We start from the raw sequence: 22,731 nt of genomic DNA, 5'->3' as shown, positions 1-22,731 counted from the left end.
TCATCACTGTTCCTGCCTATATCATTAGTACAAATGTGTATCACAACCTCTGGCTGTTCACCCTCCCCCTTCAGAATGCCCGCTGCCCGTTCAGAGACATCCTTGACCCTGGTACCAGGGAGGCAACATACCATCCTGGATTCTTTTTCACGTGCACAGAAGCGCCTATCTGTGCCCCCGACTATAGAGTCCCCTATAACTATTGTCCTGCTGCGCTTTGTCCCTCCCTGCTGAACAAGGTCCCACATGGCAGACTGGTCAGAAAGGTAAAAGCCCATACAGGGGAATGTGGCAAGTCTAAAATTGTCTCAGTGAAAGGAAACAAGTGGTAGTGGTCGACGGATGTTTTTGTGAATGGAAAGCGGATTTCAGTGGTGTTCCACAGGGCTCAGTGTTGGGTACCTTGCTGTTTGTGGTATATATTAATGATTTGGACTTAAATGTGGGAGGCATGATTGGGAAATTTGCAGATGACACAAAAATTGGCCGTGTAGTTGATAGTGAAGAGGATAGCTGTAGACTCCAGAATGATATCAATGGTTTGATTGAGTGGGTGGAAAAGTGGTAAATGGAATTCAATCCAGCGAAGTGTGAGGTCATGCATTTGGGGAGGACAAATAAAGCGAGGGAATACACAATAAACGGGAGGATATTGAGAGGGGTCGAGGAAGTGAGAGACCTTGGATTACATGCCCACAGATCCCTGAAAGTGACAAGACAGGTAGATAAAGTGGTGAAGAAGAGATATGGAATGTTTTCCTTTATTGGCCGAGGTATAGAATACAAAAGCAGGGATGTAATGCTGGAACTGTATAAAATGCTGTTTCGGCCACAGCTGGAGTATTGCGTACAGTTCTGGTCACCACATTACAGGAAGGACATAATTGCTTTGGGGAGAGTACAGAGGAGATTTACAAGAATGTTGCCAGGGCTTGAAAGTTGCAGCTATGAGGAAAGATTGGATATGTTAGGGTTGTTTTCCCTAGAACAGAGGAGGCTGAGGGGTGACTTAATTGAGGTATACAAAATTATGAGGGGCCTAGATAGAATAGACAGGAAGGACCTGTTTCCCCTAGCGGAGAGGTCAATTACAGATTTAAGGTGATTGGTAGAAGGATTAGAGGGGACATGAGGAAAAACTTTTCCACCCAGAGGGTGTTGGGTGTCTGGAATTCACTGCCAGGAATGATAGTGGAGGCAGAAACCCTCAACTCATTTAAAAGGTCCTGGACCTGCACCTGAAGTGATGTAACCTGCAAGGCTACAGACCAGGTGCTGGAAGGTGGGATTAGATTGGGCGGATAGTTTTTTTCAGCCGGTGCACACACGATGGGCTGAATGGTCTCTTTCTGTGCCATAACTTTTCTATGGTTCTATGGTTGTTCCAGCTGCAATCTATTGAAATTAATTCTAAAACTGTAGAAATAGATTTTTTTTCTTTCAGATGTCATCATTGTCCCGTGAAAGTTAATGACTTTTCAAGCCTTCCACTTTACATCAGACCCCTTGGTGTAATATGCATAACACGAAAGTAAATGTCAAGAATGATTTTAATGGAGTATTGAAAGCTTTTCAGTAAATGCAATGTGCCAATGTGAGATCAGATAATAAAAGATCTATATATTTTCCACTATTTTAAATGATTTAACCCTCAGTCTGAATGTTTTCCTCGACCCTCGCTGTTTTCTAAGCTGCTTCATATATGTTCACATCAGAGCTGTTTACTACTTACAATTTTGCCTTATACCAGAGCAACTTTTAATTGGACTCAAGTACCCATAAGATGTTGCTCTGCCAACAGATGCATTCACCATGGCAACATTACCCAACATATTGTGGAACAGGACTCGACTGCAAGCGAGACATCTTTCAACCTGTTCATCAGGACTGCAAAGCTTCGGAATTTGATTTTGGATAATTATAAATTCAGAAGACACTCAGGGTTGCAGTTAATGCTACCATTTCTGTATTGCTTCAAAGCGATCTGCACTTCACTGGGTTACTGCAGATAGCTGTGATCTGAGCTCAGGTGCCAATCCCATTGGGTCAGACAGTGAAGTGAGACTATCCTCAGGGAGTCTGTCTCCAACAGCTCGGCTTTGATACTGTGTGCAAGACAACTCCAGCAGCCTGACCAAGCTACTTTGTTCCTGAACAGAATTGCACCATTGGTCTTTTGGACCTCCTCGGCACATTCATTAATTTTGAGAGTGTGATGGGGGCTGTCTGCACTTTTTAGCGCAGTTAAAACACAGCGGCTGAGAGCTGGGATGTATTCGTGCAAATAGCTGCAGACAATCGCAGAGCTTTCTTGTGCTCCTGATAGTCCAGCCCAGAAGCAAGCTTGTAGAAACAAGGCACCGTCAGGCTGCAATGTATTGTGCAGCTCCTGGTCTCCAACCAATAACTAGAGGATAAACACAACTTCAAATTTACTGCTGCCCCTCAGAGCTTTGCAATGGTGAAAGTGCTGCCTGACATTAGGGACTGAATTATACTGATCTCCTCTTTCATAATTAAAGCAATTTATTTTTATCAATCATCACCGTTGGTTGCATTGTATTTTTCACTGAGCTGCAGTGATTATAATTCACCTCCTATCGGGCAAATCTGTGTCACGCAAAGAAATACCTTCAGCTTACCCCCTATTAACCCTCATCAGGAAAGCTGGGGGGGATGGGTGAAGGGAAGGGTTGCATTAACTCAGATGATGCGTGTGTCATCAGAATAATAGATAATAACTGGAGCATAAAGGGAGCTGATTTTATCCCCGGGGGCCTGGCAGTTATTGGGAAAGTCTTTCGGGAAGCTGTCACATTCGTAGTCATCAGTCACAATAGATTGGGGTATGTTTTCTGTTTCTTATGAAGAATGAATAATTCCTTCCTCCACCACCAACTCCCAGCACCACCTCTGCAACACTGACCTTTCCGTTTTAGTAAAGTTTAATCTATATGGCCTTTTTCAAGTGTCTCATGGGAACATGCTTTAATAAATTTAATTGGATATAATTAGACAGGTCAGAAAAATCCTCTCTGCGAGCAGGTCATGCTTCAACAAACTTTACTCTTCATTACACTTTAATCCTTTCATCTGTAATGTTTTCAATTTTTTTTCTGTATACTTATTTTTTTCTTCTGTCATAATCTTGCAGAATTGTAAACAAGGCGATTTTGAGGTTTGCCAAATGAACTAATTATGTTATCAAAGTAGCAGAATCTTAAATGTTCCTACTTTCTCTTTCTTGTATTTGCAAAAATCTACACCAACATCATTTAGTTAAAGAGTAAGGTGATTTATGTTAGAGTTGTGACACAGAACATATGAAAGTTAACTTTTCTGATTCCTCTCTTGTCATTAACTATCTTCCCCTTCATTACGAATCTTTCTACTTTATTCACCAACAAAGCAACAGTCTGCACGCTGCTCAGTACCTCAGGATGAAAACCACGCTAAAGGCAAGGTCAACAATTGTATCTCACTGAGTGAGTAAGTGCTCACCATTTACCCAGCACCCTCTGTGCTGATCTAGTAAAACATGAGAACATTGCACAGGAGCAGCCCGTTCTGTTCTTGCGCCTGCTCCACCAGTCCATTATATCATGGCTGATTGCATCTTTATTCCATTTACTCGCCTTGAGACCATTGCCAAACAAAAACCTATCAATCCCTTCCAGCCTTTAAGGAGTATTGTTTAGGCCTCTCAGTGCCTGGAGGAAACATAGAAACATTGAAAATAGGAGCAGGAGCAGGCTATTCAGCCCTTCGAGCCTGCTCCGCCATTCATTATGATCATGGCTGATCATCCAACTCAGTAACCTGTTCTGGCTTTCCCCCCATATCCTTTGATCTCTTTAGAACCAAGAGCTATATCTAACTCCTTCTTGTAAACATACAATGTTTTGGCCTTAATTGCTTTCTGTGGTAGCAAATTCCACAGGCTCACCACTCTCTGGTGAAGAAATTTCTCCTCATCTCAGTCCTGAAACGTTTATCCCGTATCCTTAGACTATGACCCCTGGTTCTGGACTCCCCCACCATCGGGAACATCTTTCCTGCATCTACCCTGTCAAGTCCTGTTAGAATTTTATAGGTTTCTATGAGATCCCCCTCACTCTTCTGAACTCCAGCGAATATAATCCTAACCGACTCAATCTCTCCTCATACGTCAGTCCCACCATCCCAGAAATCAGTCTGGTAAACCTTAGCTGCACTCCCTCTATAGCAAGAACATCCTTCCTCAGATAAGGAGACCAAAGCTGCACACAATATTCCAGGTGTGGCCCTGTATAATTGCAGCAAGACATCCCTGCTCCTGTACTTGAATCTTCTCGCTATGAAGGCCAACATACCATTTGCTTTTTTTACTGCCTGTTGTACCTGCATGCTTACCTTCAGCGACTGGTGTACGAGAACACCCATGTCTCGCCGCATGTACTATGCATGCTCCAGCTATTTTTTTTCTAGTGGTGTTCATTGAGGAGCAAAAATATTGTCAAGGACACTGGAGATAACTCCCATGCTCTTCTTCAAAATAGAGCCATGGGATCTTTTATACGCACTGTCACACTCACACAAGGAGAAATTATAAACTATTTAATGAACTTAAGAAACAAACCCAAATAGATTTGAGGTGCACCAAAACAGTCCGGATTCAAACTAACCAATGTGGAGAAAGGATTGTGGCAATGCATTCTGGAACGTATGCAACAAGACCTGAATAACGTTCAGATTTGGGCTGATAAGTGGCAAGTAACATTCGTGCCTCACAAGTGACAGCAATCACCATCTCCAACAAGAGAGAATCTAACCATCTCCTTTTGACATTAAATGACATTACCATCACTGAAACCCCACGATCAACATCCTGGGGCTTTCCATTAACCAGAAACTGAACAGGACTAACCACATAAATACTGTGGCTATGAGAGCAGGTCAGAAGCTGGGAATTCAGTGGCGAGTAACTCACCTCCAGTCTCCGCAATGCCTGTCCACCATCCACAAGGCACAAGTCAAGATCTTTATCATCATCTTTAAACTACTTGTCGACAGAGACAGGAGTTTGATCTTGAATTCCTTGCCTGAGAAATCATACCAGGCCTTCAACATTGACCTTTGGCTGGAATGTAACAAGAGCAGTCTGTAACAGTGCATCCATCTTCCTGAACCTCCCAAGTCTTTCTTCAGTGAACAAGGGAAAAGATTACATGCCTGCACTGTTTCAGGTCTTCACCCTGGGGCAAGCAAGTTTAACAGAGAACTCTTTAAAAATCATCAGATCTAATCCATGTTATCTTTATAATCTCTATCTTTTCTTGAGTATGTGTGCATCTTTATGAGTGTAAAGGTGGGTGTATATTTCAGGTGTTGTGTAATAAACATTTACCTTTTTTAAAAACTTGTGAGAAAATCTGTTCTTGATCATTAAAGCATTGAGCGGCTAAAAAACACCTTTAAAAAAATGCTGTCGTTTGTCAGTCGAGAGGTGGGAAAGGGGAAACCATCCCTATCATTTCTCACCTGTCTGTAACACCACAGAGAGCAGATGGGGCCTAGGTTTAATGTTTCATCCAAAAGATGTCAACTCTGACTATCTTTTCATTTTGTCATGGGATGTGGGCATCGCTGGCAAGACTAGCATTGGTTGCCCATCCTAATTGCCCTTGGAAACTGAGTGTCTTGCTCAGCCATCTCAGAGGGCAGTTCAGAGTCAACCACATTGCTGTGGGTCTGGAGTCACAGTGCCGTGTCGGCTACATCAGATCAGGATGGTCGATTTCCTTCCCAAAGGGACCCTTGGTGAATCAAAAGGGTTTTTATGACAATTGATGATAGCAACATGGCACTATTACTGAGACTAGCTTTCAATTCCAGATTGTTATAAATCCATTAATTGAATTTAAATTCCACCAGATAACATGGTGAGATTTGAACCTGTGTCCCAGGGCACTAGGCTGGGCCTCTGAATGTTTAGTCCAGTGACATTACTGCTGTGCCATCACCTCCCTCAATACTGCACTGGAGTGTCAGCCTAAATTTTTCTGCAAGTTTGCACTCAGGGTCCCAAAAAAGCCATATGGTCTTGATTTGCATAGTTAAACAGCCTCCTATCTGTTTAGGGTCAGAGTGCTGTGCAACCGTTTAAAGGCCGACCTGAAAATTGATACAGGACAGCAAATTGGTGCAAAAGATCCCCACCAGAATTTCCTCTGCCAGGTGCCCATTTTTCAGGCAAGAAACAAATGGGCAGGATTTAAAAATCACCCCAAATTGATATGTTAAATCTTTATATCTTTAAAAGTGCAGTGATGTTTGGCAAATTTTTGCAACTCTCCATTATCATTGTGTATTGACTGAACTTGTATCAATTTATAACCATATTAGGTCACAGCGTAGAAGGAGGCCATTCATCCCATCATTGTCTGTGCTGACTAATTGCTAGAGCAATCCAAAACTAATCCATTGCCCTAATCTGATCACATTGCATTGTATGTTCTGCTACCTCTCCATCTCTTCGTACCCCCTGCCCCTGAGTTGGGAACTGTATTCCGAAGACAGAAGGAACAGGATCAAGGGGCTGAATAGCCTACTGCTGTTCACATGTTCCGATGACAAATGCAACTGTGGGGTCATAACAAAGGCTGTTAGCACTTTTCGTTTTACTACTTTGCACTCTGCGTTGGTCTTTAATCTTAGTTTTAACTGCTTTAGCAACAACCTATGACTTAAGATCAATTTGGATTAAAAACAAAAAATGCAGGAAATACTCAGCAGGTCTGGCAGCATCTGTGGAGGGAGAAGCAGAGTTAACATTTCAGGTCTATGACCTATCATCAGAACATTAAACTGAGGCCAAGTCTGCCCCAATGGATAAATGCAAAAGATCCCATGATACTATCTCAAAGAATAGTAGGGGAGTTATCACTATTGGTCTAGTGAATATTTATCCCTCAATCAACATTGTAAAACCAAATAATTCAGTCATTATATAATTGCTGCCTGTGGGATCTTGCTGTGTACAAATTGGTTGCCATGTTTCCTACATTACAACAGTAACTACATTTCAAAAGTACTTAACTGGCTGTAAAGTGTTTTGGAAAGTCCAGTGAGTGTGCAAAGTGCCATATAAATGCAAGACTTCAAATGTTATCCAAAAGCAATTACACAGGGAAGATGCTCCTACCAGCTTCAAATGCAGATTAACCTGAGCGTGGCAGAATTTCCACCTGCCTCATGTCTCTGCCTCAGACTCTGACCAATGACCCAAAGCCAGGATTGTGGTTCATCATGTCTGCAATGTATACTATCTACAAGATGCACTGCAGCAACTCACCAAGCTTCTTCAACAGTGCCTCCTAAACCTGCAACCTCTACTACTTAGAAAGACAAGGGCAGCAGAATGGTATGTTAGCCTTCATTGCAAGAGGATTTGAGTACAGGAGCAAGGATGCCTTACTGCAGTTATATAGGGCCTTGGTGAGACCACATCTGGAGTAATGTGTGCAGTTTTGGTCTCCCTATCTGAGGTTGGATGTTTTTGCCATGGAGGGAGTGCAAAGAAGAATTAATAGGCTGATTCCTGGGATGGCAGGATTGACATATGAGGAGAGATTGGGTTGACTCGGCTTATATTCACTCGCGTTTAGAAGAATGAGAGGGGATCTCATAGAAACCTATAAAATGCTAACAGGACGAGACAGGCTAGATGCAGGGAGGGTATTCCCGATAGCTGGGGAGTCCAGAACCAGGGGTTACAGTCTTAGGATACGGGGAATGCCATTTAGAACCGAGATGAGGAGAAATTTCTTCACTCAGAGGATGGTGAACCTGTGGAATTCTCTACCGCAGAATGCAGTGGAGGCCAAGTCATTAAATATATTCAAGAAGGAGATAGATATATTTCTAAATGCCAAAGGGATCAAGGGATATGGGGAGAAAGCACAAACAGGATACTGAATTGGACAATCAGCCATGAATGGCCTACTCCTGCTCCTATTTTCTATGTCTCTATGTGGGGACCAAATGTAGTATTTCCAAGTTTGTGGATGACAAAAAACTAAGTGGGAATGTGTGTTGTGAGGAAGATGCAAAGCAGCTTCAAGGGGATTTGGAAAGACTGCTATTCAGTGAAAGCAAGGTGGACCTGCGAGGAGACAGGCATCGGCAAGCGGGAGTTCCAGCGGATTACATACTGTCACACACTCTCACAGGGACAGCGAGAGAGTTCCACGACTGACGTCACAGTTCAGAAGTGATGCGTTGCAAGGGGAGGCAGCTGATTGGTAAGTAGGAACAGATGGGTATTTCTACCCTGTTTTACTACTTTCAGTAGCAGAAGTAAAAGTAAAGGTAGGGAATTTAGATTGTAGTAGGTAGTGTTTGGAGTTGAATAAGGTCCCTATCGTAACTAGCACTCCAAATTAAAGGGAGTAACTACAGAGCTTAATCTGCTAAGTCATGGCAGGAGAGCACAGCCCCGTGGCATGGTTCTCCTGTGCTATGTGAGAAATCAGGGACATTTCCAGTGTCCCTGGCGACCATGTGTGCAGAATGTTTGTCCAGCTGCAGCTACTGGTTACCCGTGTTATGCAGCTGGAGCTGCGGGTGGACTCACTGTGGAACATCCGCAATGCTGAGGATGTTGTGGATAGGACATTTAGCGAGGTGGTCACACCGCAGGAAATGGCTGCAGAGGCAGAAAAGGGATGGGTGACTACCAGGAGGAGTAGTAGGTGCAGACAGGTAGTGCAGGAGTCCCCTGTGGCCATCCCCCTCTCAAACAGATATACCGCTTTGGATACTGTTGGGGGGGATGGCCTCCCAGGGGAAAGCAGCAACAGCCAAGTTGGTGGCACCATGGATGGCTCTGCTACTCAGGAGGGCGTGAAAAAGAGTGGGACAGCCATACTGATAAGGGATTCAATTGTAAGGGTAACAGACAGGCATTTCTGTGGCTGCAAACGCGACTCCAGGATGGTATGTTACCTCCCTGGTGCTAGGGTCAAGGAGGTCTCGAAGCTGCTGCAGGGCATTCTGAAGGGGGAGGGTGAACAGTCAGAGGTCATGGTACACATTGGTACCAACGACACAGGTAGAAAGAGGGATGAGGACCTGCAACAAGAATTTTGGTGCAGGAGGGAGGGCTTTCAGTTCCTGGATCACTGGGTCTGTTTCTGGCAAAGGTGGGACCTGTACAGGTTGGACGGGTTGAACCGGAATGGGACCAATATCCTTGCTGGGAGGTTTGCTAGTGCTGATGGGGGGGGGGGGGATTTAAACTAATTTGGCAGGGGGATGGAATACAGAGTGGAGTTAGAGTAGGGAGTGATGCACAGTCAAATATACAAAAGAAACTGTGTCAGTCTGGAAGGCAGAGCAAATATCGACCAGTTAAGGCACAAGTGAAAAATGCAAGGCTGGATTGCATCTATTTTAATGCAAGGAGTCTTACTAATAAGGCAGATGAATTGAGGGCATTGATTAGCACATGGTATTATGATATTATTGCTATAACAGAGACATGGTTGAGGGAGGGGCAGGACTGGCAGCTCAATATTCCAGGGTATAGAATCTACAGGTGTGACAGGGGAGGGGATAAAAGAGGAGGTGGCATTGCACTGTTGATCAAGGATTCAAATACTGCAGTAAGGAGGGATGATATCTTAGAAGGCTCCTCAAATGAGGCCATATGGGTAGAACTTAAAAACAAAAAGGGGGCAATCACTTGGCTGGGAGTGTACTACAGGCCTCCAAACAGTCAGGGAGAGATAGAGGAGCAGATATCTTGGCAAATCTCGGAGAGGTGTAAAAATAATAGGGTAATAATAGTCAGGGATTTCAACTTCCCTAATATAAACTGGGATAGTCTTAGTGCAAAAGGCTTAAAGGGGGCGGAATTCTTAAAATGCATACAGGAGAGCTTTTTGAGCCAGTACGTAGAAAGTCCGACAAGAGAAGGGGCAGTACTGGACCTAATCCTCAGGAATGAAGCCAGACAAGAGATAGAAGTGTCAGTGGGAGAACATTTTGGGGATAGTGACCATAACTCTGGAAGATTTAAAATAAAAACAAGAAATGCTGGAACCACTCAGCAGGTCTGGCAGCATCTGTGGAAAGAGAAGCAGGGTTAATGTTTCGGGTCAGTGATCCTTCTTCGGACACTTCTTCCGAAGAAGGGTCACTGACCCGAAACGTTAACTCTGCTTCTCTTTCCACAGATGCTGCCAGACCTGCTGAGTGGTTCCAGCATTTCTTGTTTTTATTTCAGATTTCCAGCATCCGCAGTATTTTGCTTTTATTTTAGTCTGTAAGATTTAAGGTAGTTCTGGAAAAGGTCAAAGAATGACCGGAAATAAAGGTACTGAATCGGGGGAAGGCTGATTTTAATATGATAAAACAGGATCTGGCTAAAGTGGACTGGGAGCAGCTCCTTGTCGGAAAGTCTACATGAGGCCAGTGGGAGTCATTCAAAGAGGAAATAGTGAGAGTTCAGAGCCAACATGTACCCGTTAGGGTGAAGGGTAGGACCAACAAGTCCAGGGAACCTTGGATGTCAAGGGATATAGAGGATTGGATCAGGAAAAAAAGGAGGCTTGTGGCAGGTTCAGAGCACTGAAAACACCGGAGGCACTAGTGGAGTATAGAAAGTGTAGGGGGGTACTTAAAAAAATAATTAGGAGAGTGAAGAGGGGACAAGAAAAAACACTGGCAGGCAAGATAAAGGAAAATCCTAAGGCGTTTTATAAGTATATTAAGGACAAGAGGATAAACAGGGAAAGAGTAGGGCCCATTAGGGTGCAAAGTGGCAATCTGTGTGTGGAGCCGGAGGACATAGGTGAGGTTTTAAATGATTACTTTTCATCTGTGTTCACTATGGAGAAGGACGATGTCGGTGTAGAGATCAGGGAGGGGGATTGTGATATACTTGTTCTAATTAGCATTGAAAGGCAGGAAGTATTAGCTGTTTTAGTGGGCTTAAAATTGGATAAATCCCCTGGCCCAGATGAGATATATCCCAGGTTGTTATATGAGGCAAGGGAGGAGATTGCAGGGGCTCTGACACAAATTTTCAAATCCTGTCTGGCCACGGGAGAGGTACCAAAGGATTTGAGGATAACGAATGTGGTACCATTATTTAAGAAGTGTAGCAGGGATAAACCAGGTAATTACAGGCCGGTGAGTTTCACATCAGTGGTCGGAAAACTATTGGGAAAAACTCTGAGGGACAGGATTAATCTCCACTTGGAGAGGCAGGGATTAATCAGGAATAGTCAGCATGGCTTTGTCAGGGGGAGATCATGTCTAACTAACTTGATTGAAGTTTTCGAGGCGGTGACGAGATGTGTAGATGGGGGTAAAGCAGTTGATGTAGTTTACATGGATTTCAGTAAGGCTTTTGATAATGTCCCACATGGGAGATTGGTTAAGAAGATAAGAGCCCATGGGATCCAGGGCAATTTGGCACTTTGGATACAAAATTGGCTGAGTGGCAGGAAACAGAGGGTAATGGTCGAGGGCTGTTTTTGCGAGTTGAAGCCTGTGACCATTGGTGTACCACAGGGATCGGTGCTGGAACCCTTGCTGTTTGTAGTGTACATTAATGATTTAGACGTGATATAGGAGGTATGATTAGTAAGTTCGCAAATAACATGAAAATTGGTGGTGTCTTTAATAGTGAGGAGGAAAGCCTTAGATTACAGGACGATATAGATGGGCTGGTAAGATGGGCGGAGCAATGGCAAATGGAATTTAATCCTGAGAAGCGTGAGGTGATGCAATTTGGGAGGACTAACAAGGCAAGGGAATATACAATGGATGGTAGGACCCCAGGAAGTACAGAGGGTCAGAGGGACCTTGGTGTACTTGTCCATAGATCTCTGAAGGCTGCAGCACAGGTAGAGAAGGTGGTTCGGAAGGCATATGGGATACTTGCCTTTATTAGCCGAGGCATAGAATATAACAGAAGGGAGGTTATGATGGAGCTGTATAAAATGCTAGTTAGGCCACAGCTGGATTACTTTGTACAGTTCTGGGAACCACACTAAAGGAAGGATGTGATTGCACTGGAGAGAGTGCAGAGGAGATTCACCTGGATGTTGCCTGGGCTGGAGCATTTCAGCTATGAAGAGAGCTTGAGAAGGCTGGGGTTGTTTTCCTTGAAGCAGAGAAGGCTGAGGGGAGATATGATTGAGGTATACAAAATTATGAGGGGCATTGATAGGTTAGATAGGAAGAAACATTTTCCCTTAGCGGAGGTGGCAATAACCAGGGGGCATTGATTTAAGGTAAGGCGCAGGAGGTTTACAGGGGATTTGAGGAAACATTTTTCACCCAGAGGGTGGTTGGAATCTGGAAAGCACTGCCTGAAGAGGTGGTAGAGGCAGGAACCCTCACAACATTTAGGAAGTATTTAGATGAGCACTTGAAATGCCATAGCATACAAGGCTACGGGCTAAGTGCAGGAAAATGGGATTAGAATAGTTTGGTGCTTGATGGCCGGCACAGACACGATGGGACGAAGGACAGTTTCTGTGCTATCTAACTATCTATCTCGATGACTTTCGTGAGTGTGCAAGAATGTGGTAGATGGAATATAATGTTGAAAAATGTGAGGTTATATACTTTGGTCGGAGGAATAATCTTTTTGAATGGCGGAGCAGGTCCGAAGGGCTGAATAGCCTACTCCTGCTCCTATTTTCTATGTTTCTATGCATGGGAACACCGCCACTTGCAAGTTCCCCTCCAAGGCACGCACCATCCTGACTTGGAACTATATCACCATTCCTTCACTGGGTGAAAGGCCTGGAACGCCCTCCCAACAGCACTGAGGGTGTACCTACACCGGATGGACTGCAGTGGTTCAAGAAGCTGGCTCACCACCACCAACCACCAATCAGAGATGGGCAACAAATGCTGGACTGGCCAGCCATTCTCACATCCCATGAATGAATAAAACAAACAAAAGCAACATTGAAATATTTGAGATAAGCGAAAGGGTTATTAAAATATGGAATGAATTACCACAACTATTGACACTAAATCAGTTATAACATTTAAGAGTGATAAACAATTAAGGTAAATAAAAGGGTTCAGGGAAGGAACAGAAAGATGGAGCAAAAGTAAGTAGTTCTGGCTGGAGTGAGTTCTACACAAACACAGTCCGTCAATTGATCCCCTGAAGTGGAATTTCTATGATTCTGTTAGTTGCTGTGTGCTATGTTGCTGGAAAATTTGCAAAATTACCAAAGGATTTACAGATAACATGGTTTCATAACCAGATATGTTATTTGTTGTTATCGTAAGATATAAACTCAACAAGCAGAAGCTAAATGACCTGTCAGAGTGAAAAGAGATCTTGAGCTTTCACATCCTCTTGTGCCTCTGAATTGTCACTGACAAAAAGGTGACCTGTTATTCCAGCAGTTCAGTGTTTGACCATGGCACAGTAATTGCAGATGTCAGTCAGTCACTGATATTAGTGGATATTCTCAAGCCACAGTTCCACCGGTCAGGAGTTCCAATTCCACAGTGGTATCTGAAAATAAAACGTGTTTTGACATTTCAGGGTTTACCAAACCCAGGAACAGAATTAAATGTTTCTATGTCCCTTTTTAAGCACCAAGTTTCAATAAGCCATTTCAAAATCAAACAAGAAGTGATTTTGTCAGTTAATATTCAGTTGATATATTGGTAGGCATGTTTTTAACCATGTCCCTAGATCCTACATGACTCTTTCAAACACTGTCAAGCCTCCCTAGGCAGATTGTTTGAAAATAAGAGTTTTATTTGTTGGCTTGCTATGGGTTATCCAGAGTACTAATATGTTTTTTAATGTTTTATCAATGCCTGCTTGCTGCACAGAGTTACAACTTTGCTATCTGAAAATATCAGGTAACAGAAATTATGTTCTTAAGCTCCCACTCAATGTTCGCGTGTTAGATTCTCTCTGAATTTCCTTTCCTTCCATTTTTTGAGATCCAAATAGGCCATCTTGTGCATTCTTCCTCATCCCTGACAAGAAGAAAGAAAGATTTGCATTTATATAGTGCCTTTCACAGGCTTAGGCGATCCCAAAGTGCTTTACAACCCATGAAGTACTTTTGGAGAGTTGTCACTGTTGTAATGTAGGAAACTCAGCAGCCAATTTGTGCACAGCAAGCTCCCACAAATATTAGTGAAAGAAATGACCAGCTAACCTGTTTCAGGTGTTGGTTGAGGGGTAAATGCAGGACAGGACACATCGGGAGAACTGTCATGCTCTTTTTCAAATAATGTTGTGGGAACTTTTATGTTCAACCGAGAGGGCAAATGGATCCTGGGCTAATGTCTCATCCAAAAGATGACACCTCTGACAGTGCAGCCCTCATTACTGCACTGAAGCATCAGCCGATACTTTTTGCTCAAGTCTCTTTAGTGGGAACTGAACCCAACACCTGTGTCAGAGATGAGTGTACTACCACTTAACCAAGGCTAACCTCACCGTATTAATATCAGAACTCATTGCACGTCTTGTAGAAAGCAAACTCCTTTTGCTATCAATGTTACCTGAGGAAAGACTCGGCAGCTGGAGAGGACCTGCAAGGAATTGAGAGCACTGGGGAGAGGATAAATTGAGGCCCAGGCTCAGGGCCTATCATTTACCGAAGATCAGACTCAGCAGCTGGAGCAGAACAGAATGCGCTCAAGTTTGAAAAATTGAGAGAAAAAGAAATCAAACTGTGACCTCACTGGAAGGCCATGTGTTGATTGGCTATTGAGTATTGTATCTTTGTTTCCCTTCCTCCAAAGTTAGGGAGTTAGTCTAAGGGGCTTGGAAAATAAAAATTTGACTTTTTTTAAATAAGGATTAAGTAAAACATTCAGTTAACTTCCCTATATTTAAGTGATGTCAACAGAAGGGAAGTGAGTAGCTGGTGAGTCTTCTTTTTAATTAGTAAGGTTTATTAGCAGCAGAGCAGCTCTGACCTCTCAAGTGCACATCGTGTGCTAAGTGAGAACACCAGGACCCTTCCCGTAACCTGGATAACCATATATGCAAGAAGTATTGTCAGTTGCAGCAGCTTGAGCTCCAGGTTTCAGAACTCGAGCAGCAGCTGGCATCACTGCAGATCATCCATGAGGTTGAGAGATTTGAGGATAACACGTTTATGGATCTGGTCACCCTGCAGCTTAAGAGGACTCAACTACAATCTGTAACCTCATGGCCCGGCATATCCCCCAATCTACCATTACCATCAAGCCAGGAGACCAACCCTGGTTCATTGAAGAGTGTAGGAGGGCATGTCAGGAGCAGCACCAGGCATACCTCAAAATGAGGTGTCAATCTGGTGAAGCTACATCACAGGACTACTTGCATGCCAAACTGCGTAAGCAGCATGCGCTAGACAGAGCTAAGCGATCCCATAACCAACGCATCAGATCTAAGCTCTGCAGTCCTGCCACATCCAGCCATGAATGGTGGTGGACAATTAAACAACTAACTGGAGGAGGTGGCTCCACAAATATCCCCATCCTCAATGATGGGGGAGCCCAGCACATCAGTGTGAAAGATAAGGCTGAAGCATTTGCAACAATCTTCAGCCAGAAGTGCTGAGTTGATGATCCATTTCGGCCTCCTCCTGAAATCCCCAGCATCACAGATGCCAGTCTTCTGCCAATCCGATTCACTCCACGTGATATCAATAAACGACTGAAGGCACGGGATACTGCAAAAGCTATGGGCCCTGACAATATTCCGGCAATATTACTGAAGACCTATGCTCCAGAACTTGCTGCGCCCCTAGCCAAGATGTTCCAGTACAGCTACAACACTGGCATCTACCCGGCAATGTGGAAAATTGCCCAGGTATGTCCTGTACACAAAAAGCAGGACAAGTCCAACCCGGCCAATTACCGCCCCATCAGCCTACTCTCAATCGTCAGTAAAGTGATGGAAGGTGTCATCAACAGTGCCATCAAGCGGCACTTGCTGAGCAATAACCTGCTCAGTGATGCTCAGTTTGGGTTCCGCCAGGGCCACTCAGCTCCTGACCTCATTACAGCCTTGGTTCAAACATGGACAAAAGAGCTGAACTCAAGAGGTGAGGTGAGAGTGACTGCCCTTGACATCAAGGCAGCATTTGACCGAGTATGGCATCAAGGAGCCCTAGCAAAACTGAGGTCAATGGGAATCAAGGGGAAAACCCTCTGCTGGCTGGAGTCATACCTAGCGCAAAGGAAGATGGTTGTGGTTGTTGGAGGTCAATCATCTGAGCTCCAGGACATCATTGCAGGAGTTCCTCATAGTTGTGTCCTAGGCCCAACCATCTTCAGCTGCTTCATCAATGACCTTCCTTCAATCATAAGGTCAGAAGTGGGGACGTTCGCTGATGATTGCACAATGTTCAGCACCATTCGTGACTCCTCAGAGACTGAAGCAATCCGTGTAGAAATGCAGCAAGATTTGGACAATATCCAGGTTTGGGCCGATAAGTGGCAAGTAACAATTGTGCCAATCAAGTGCCAGGCAATGACCATCTCCAACAAGAGAGAAGCTAACCATCTCCCCTTGACATTCAACGGCATTACCATCACTGAATCCCACACTATCAACATCCAAGGGGCTACCATTGACCAGAAACTGAACTGGAGTAGCCATATAAATACCGTGGCTACAAGAGCAGGTCAGAGGCTAGGAATCCTGAGGCGAGTAACTCACCTCCTGACTCCCCAAAGCCTGTCCACCATCTACAAGGTATAAGTCAGGAGTGTGATTGAATACTCTCCACTTGCCTGGATGGGTGCAGCTCCAACAACACCCAAGAAGCTCGACATCATCCTGGACAAAGCAGCCCGCTTGATTGGCACCCCATCCACAAACATTCACTCCCTCCACCACCGACGCACAGTGGCAGCAGTGTGTACCATCTACAAGATGCACTACAGCAATGCACCAAGGCTCCTTGGACAGCATCTTCCAAACCTGCGACCTCTACCAACTAGAAGGACAAGGGCAACAAATACATGGGAACACCACCACCTGCAAGTTCCCCTCCAAGTTACACACCATCCTGACTTGGAACTATATCACAGTTCCTTCACTGTTGCTGGGTCAAAATCCTGGAACTCCCTTCCTAACAGCACTGTGGGTATACCTACCTCAAATGGACTGCAGCAGTTCAAGAAGGCAGCTCACCACCGCTTTTTCAAGGGCAATTAGGGATGGGCAATAAATGCTGGCCTGGCCAATGACGCCCACATCCCATGAATGAATAAAAAAAAAATGCAGGGAGAAAGGGAATGGGTGACCTCCTGGCAGTAAAGAAGAAACAGGCAGGTTGTGCAGGAGTCTCCTCAGTGCATTCCACTCTCCAACCAGTATTCAATTCTGAATGCTGATGTAAGTCATGGTTCATCTGGAGAGCAGAGCCAGTCCATGGCACCATGGTTGGCTCAGCTGTATCGGGAAACATGAAGAGCGATAGTGGTAGAAGATTCAATAATTAGGAGAACAGACAAGCATTTCTGTGGCCACAGATGTGAATCCAGGATGGAGTGTTGCCTCCCTGGTGCCAGGGTCAAGGATGTCACTGAACAGCTGGAGAGCAACCTGAGAGCAGAGGGTGAACAGCCAGCAGTTGTGGTCCACATTTGTACCAATTACATAGGCAGAAAGAAGTATATGGTCCTGCAGTCAGAATTTAGAGAGCTTGGTAGGAAATTAACAAGCAGGACCTCAAAAGTCTACTAAAAGTAGTTATCTCCAGATTACTCCCAGTAACATGCACAAGTGAGTATAGAAATAGGAGGATAAAGCAGATGAATGCGTGGCTGGAAAGATGGCGAGGAAGGGAGAGCTTTCAATTCCTATGACATTGGGACCAGCTCTGGGGAAAATGGGACATGTACAGGCCGATGGGTTGCACGTAAATAGAGCCGGGACCAATTTCCTTACCGGGCGATTTGCTAGTGCTATTGGGAAGGGTTTAAACTAAATTGGCAAGGGTGCCGGAGCCAGGAGGTAATACTAGAGAGGAATACCATGGTGCACAGAAAACTGGGAGAGACAGATATCACTGGAGTCGGAAATAGTAAGTTAATAGATGGATTCAGAGTAAGGGGAAAGAAATAAAGTCTAAATTAGGTTTACTGTGCAAGTATGTGAATGCGCGGAGTGTGGTAAATTGGGTTGGTGATGTGCAGGTGTAGATTACCACGTTCAAATATGATGTTGTGGTGATAACAGAGATCTGGCTCAAAGAAGGGCAGGACTGGGTATTAAGTATTCTAAGTGTTCAGGAAAGATAGGAAAGGAAGGAAAGGGGGAGGCGTGGCAGTATTGATTAGGGAGAACATTGCAGTGCTGGAGAGAGAGGATATCCAAGAAGGGTCAAGGACAGAATCTATTTGGCGAGAGCTCAGGAACAAAAAAAGTGCAATTACATTGCTCAGTGTAGTCCATAGGCCACCAACTAATGGTAAAGATGTAGAGGACCATATTTGTAAGGAAATTACAGAGAGGTGCAGGAATTATAGAGTCATTATAATGGGGACTTTATTTATCCAAATTTCTTTCTTTTGGGCCTTCTTATCTCGAGAGACAATGGATACGCGCCTGGAGGTGGTCAGTGGTTTGTGAAGCAGCGCCTGGAGTGGCTATAAAGGCCAATTCTGGAGTGACAGGCTCTTCCACAGGTGCTGCAGAGAAATTTGTTTGTTGGGGCTGTTGCACAGTTGGCTCTCCCCTTGCGCCTCTGTCTTTTTTCCTGCCAACTACTAAGTCTCTTCGACTCGCCACAATTTAGCCCTGTCTTTATGGCTGCCCGCCAGCTCTGGCGAATGCTGGCAACTGACTCCCACGACTTGTGATCAATGTCACACGATTTCATGTCGCGTTTGCAGACGTCTTTATAACGGAGACATGGACGGCCGGTGGGTCTGATACCAGTGGCGAGCTCGCTGTACAATGTGTCTTTGGGGATCCTGCCATCTTCCATGCGGCTCACATGGCCAAGCCATCTCAAGCGCCGCTGACTCAGTAGTGTGTATAAGCTGGGGGTGTTGGCCGCTTCAAGGACTTCTGTGTTGGAGATATAGTCCTGCCACCTGATGCCAAGTATTCTCCGAAGGCAGCGAAGATGGAATGAATTGAGACGTCGCTCTTGGCTGGCATACGTTGTCCAGGCCTCGCTGCCGTAGAGCAAGGTACTGAGGACACAGGCCTGATACACTCGGACTTTTGTGTTCCGTGTCAGTGTGCCATTTTCCCACACTCTCCTGGCCAGTCTGGACATAGCAGTGGAAGCCTTACCCATGCGCTTGTTGATTTCTGCATCTAGAGACAGGTTACTGGTGATAGTTGAGCCTAGGTAGGTGAACTCTTGAACCACTTCCAGAGCGTGGTCGCCAATATTGATGGATGGAGCATTTCTGACATCCTGCCCCATGATGTTCGTTTTCTTGAGGCTGATGGTTAGGCCAAATTCATTGCAGGCAGACGCAAACCTGTCGATGAGACTCTGCAGGCATTCTTCAGTGTGAGATGTTAAAGCAGCATCGTCAGCAAAGAGGAGTTCTCTGATGAGGACTTTCCGTACTTTGGACTTCGCTCTTAGACGGGCAAGGTTGAACAACCTGCCCCCTGATCTTGTGTGGAGGAAAATTCCTTCTTCAGAGGATTTGAACGCATGTGAAAGCAGCAAATACAGACTAGGATAGTAGTAGTTTAAATGGCAGAGAGGGGCAAGAGTTCCTAGAGTGTGTTCAGGAGAATTTTCTACAGCAGTATGTTTCCAGTCCAATGAGAAAGGAGGCACTGCTGAATCTGGTTCTTGGGAATGAGGTGGGCCAAGTGGATTAAGTGTCAGTAGGGGGAAATTTAGGGGATAGTGATCATTGTATCATAAGGTTTAGGTTGGCTATGGTAAAAGACAAGAAACAATACAGAGTAAGAATAATTAACTGGGGAAAAGCCAACTTCAGTGGGGTAAAAATGGATCTGACCCAGATAAATTGGAATCAAAGGTTGGCAGACAAAACGGTAACTGAACAATAGGCTGCCTTTAAAGAAAAGATAGTTCGGGCAAAGTCAAGGTATGTTCCTTTGAAGAGGAAAGGTAGGGTAAACAAATCCAGAGCTCCCTGGATGACAAAAGAGATAGAGATTAAGATGAAGAAGAAAAAGTATGCTTATGTCAAATGTCAGGTCGATAATAACAATGACTGAGAACCAGACTGAATATAAAAGGTTCAGAGGGGAACTGAAAAAGCAAAGCGAGAGTATGAGGAGAGACTGGCAACTAACATAAAAGGGAGTCCAAAGATCTTCCATAGGCAAATAAATAGTAAAAGGATTGTAAAAGGAGGAGTGCGGCTGATTATTGACCAGAAAGGGAATTTACGCATGGAGGCAAGGAGCATGTCTGAGGTATTAAATGAATACTTGCATCTATCTTTACCAAGGAAGAGAATGCTGCACAGGTCATGGTGAAAGAGGAGCTAATTCAGATATTGTTAATGAGGAGGTATTGGATAGGCTGTCTGTACTTAAAGTTGATAAAGCACAAAGACCAGTTGAGATGCATCCAAGGTTACTGAGCGAAGTGAGAGTGGAAATTGCAGATAATTTTCCAATCTTCTTTAGACTCATGGGTGGTGCCAGAGGACTGGAGAATTGCAAATGTAAAAATGTCACACCCTTTTTCAAAAAAGGGTACAAATATAAGCCCAGCAACTACAAGCCAGTCAATTTAACCTTGGTGGTGGGGAAGCTTCTAGAAATGATAATCTGGGATAAATTTAATAGTAATTCGGACAAATGTGGGTTAATTAAGGAAAGCCAGCGTGGATTTGCGAAGGGCAAATTGTGTTTAGCTAACTTGCTTGAGCTTCTTGATGAGGTAACAGAGAGGGTTAATGAGGGTAATGCTGTTGATGTGGTATACATGGACCTCCAGAAGGCATTTGATACAGTGCCGTACAACAGACTTGCGAGTAAAATTAGAGCTCATGGAATAAAAGGGACAGTTGCAACATGGATACAAAATTGACTGAGTGACATGAAACAAAGAGTAGTGGTTAATGGTTGTTTTTTCAGATTGGAGGAAGGTTTATAGAATAGTTCCCTAGGTGTCAGTGTTAGGATCCGTGGTTTTGCTGATATACAATAATGACTTAGACCTTGGTGTACAGAGCACAATTTCAAAATTTGCAGATGATACAAAACTTGGGAGTATTGTGAACTGTGAGAAAGATAGTGTAGAACCTCAAAAGGACATAGACACATTCGTGGAATGGGTGGACAAGTACCAGATAACATGTAATGCAGAGAATTGTAAAGTGATTCATTTTGGTAGAAAGAATAAGGAGAGACAATATAAAATAAAGAGTAAAATTCTAAAGAGGGTGCAGGAGCAGAGGAACCTGGGTGTATATGTACATAAACCATTGAAGGTGGCAGGACAGGTTGAGAGAGTGATTAATAAAGCATACCATATCCTAGGCTTTATCAATAGAGGCACAGACTACAAAAGCAAGGAAGTTATGTTAAACTTGTATAAAACGCTAGTTCAGCCTCAACTGGAGTATTGTGTCGAGTTCTAGGCAGCACACTTTAGGGAAGATGTGAAGGCATTAGGGAGGGTGCAGAAAAGATTCATGAGAATTGTTCCAAGGATGAGGAACTTCAGTTACGCAGCTAGATTGGAAAAGTTGGGACTGTTTTCCTTGGGGAAGAGAAGATTGAGAGGAGATTTGATAGAGGTATGTAAAATCATGAGGAGTCTGGACAGAGTCGATAGGGAGAAACTGTTCCCATTGGTGGAAGGGTCAAGAACCAGAGGGCACAGATTTAAGGTAATTGGCAAAAGAAGCAATGGCAATATGAGGAAAAACTTTTTCACGCAGTGAGTGGTTAGGATCTGGAATGCACTGCCTGAGACTGTGGTGCAGGCAGATTCAATCGAGACATTCAAGAGGGAATTGGATTATTATCTGAAAAGGAAGAATCTGAAGAGCTATGGGTAGAAGGCGGGGGAGTGGCACGAGGTGAATTGCTCCTCCAGAGAGCCAGCACAGACACAATGGGCCGAATGGCCTCCTTCTATACTGTAACCATTCTATCATTCTGTGAATTTATGATTAATGAGCTCAGAAGTCAGAAATGTGAATTATACTATAGAGTTAAATCAGTATAACTGATTTTTATTAGTCAAAACATTATTTGACTTGGCAATATGAAATGAGAATTATTTGGAATTTGAATTGGGCTTTTCTTTGCATTAAACTAACAGGACCCAGATTTGATTTGGATGATGAGGGAACTCTGACCCTTTTGATTTTACCCATCCAGAATATCAATATCATTACCCACCCATTGCAGCAATGAAAGGCATACAATCCTCGCTCACATTCCCCTGCTAGCCCATTCTCATTAATATGTACTCATTCCCACTTCCTCTACGCATACAGACCAAATGAAGCAACTTATTTTCATCGACATTATCCATGTTCTCAGCGAAAGAGATGAGGGAGCTGACTTTCCTTTGACCAATGCTCTGTGAGCATTTCCTTTTTGTTGTCAGGCTGTGGAGATTGGAGCAGAAACCCTGAACATACGAACATACGAATTAGGAGCAGGAGTAGGCCACTCAGCCCTTCGAGCCTGCTCCGGCATTCAATAAGTTCATGGCTGAACTGATTACTCCACATTTCCACCAGCCCCTGATAACCTTCCACTCCACACCCCCCCACCCC

This window comes from Heterodontus francisci, chromosome 12 (genome assembly GCF_036365525.1).
Source record: "Heterodontus francisci isolate sHetFra1 chromosome 12, sHetFra1.hap1, whole genome shotgun sequence".
Classification (NCBI taxonomy): Eukaryota; Metazoa; Chordata; class Chondrichthyes; order Heterodontiformes; family Heterodontidae; genus Heterodontus; species Heterodontus francisci.
Note: the sequence above shows the minus strand (reverse complement) of the source record.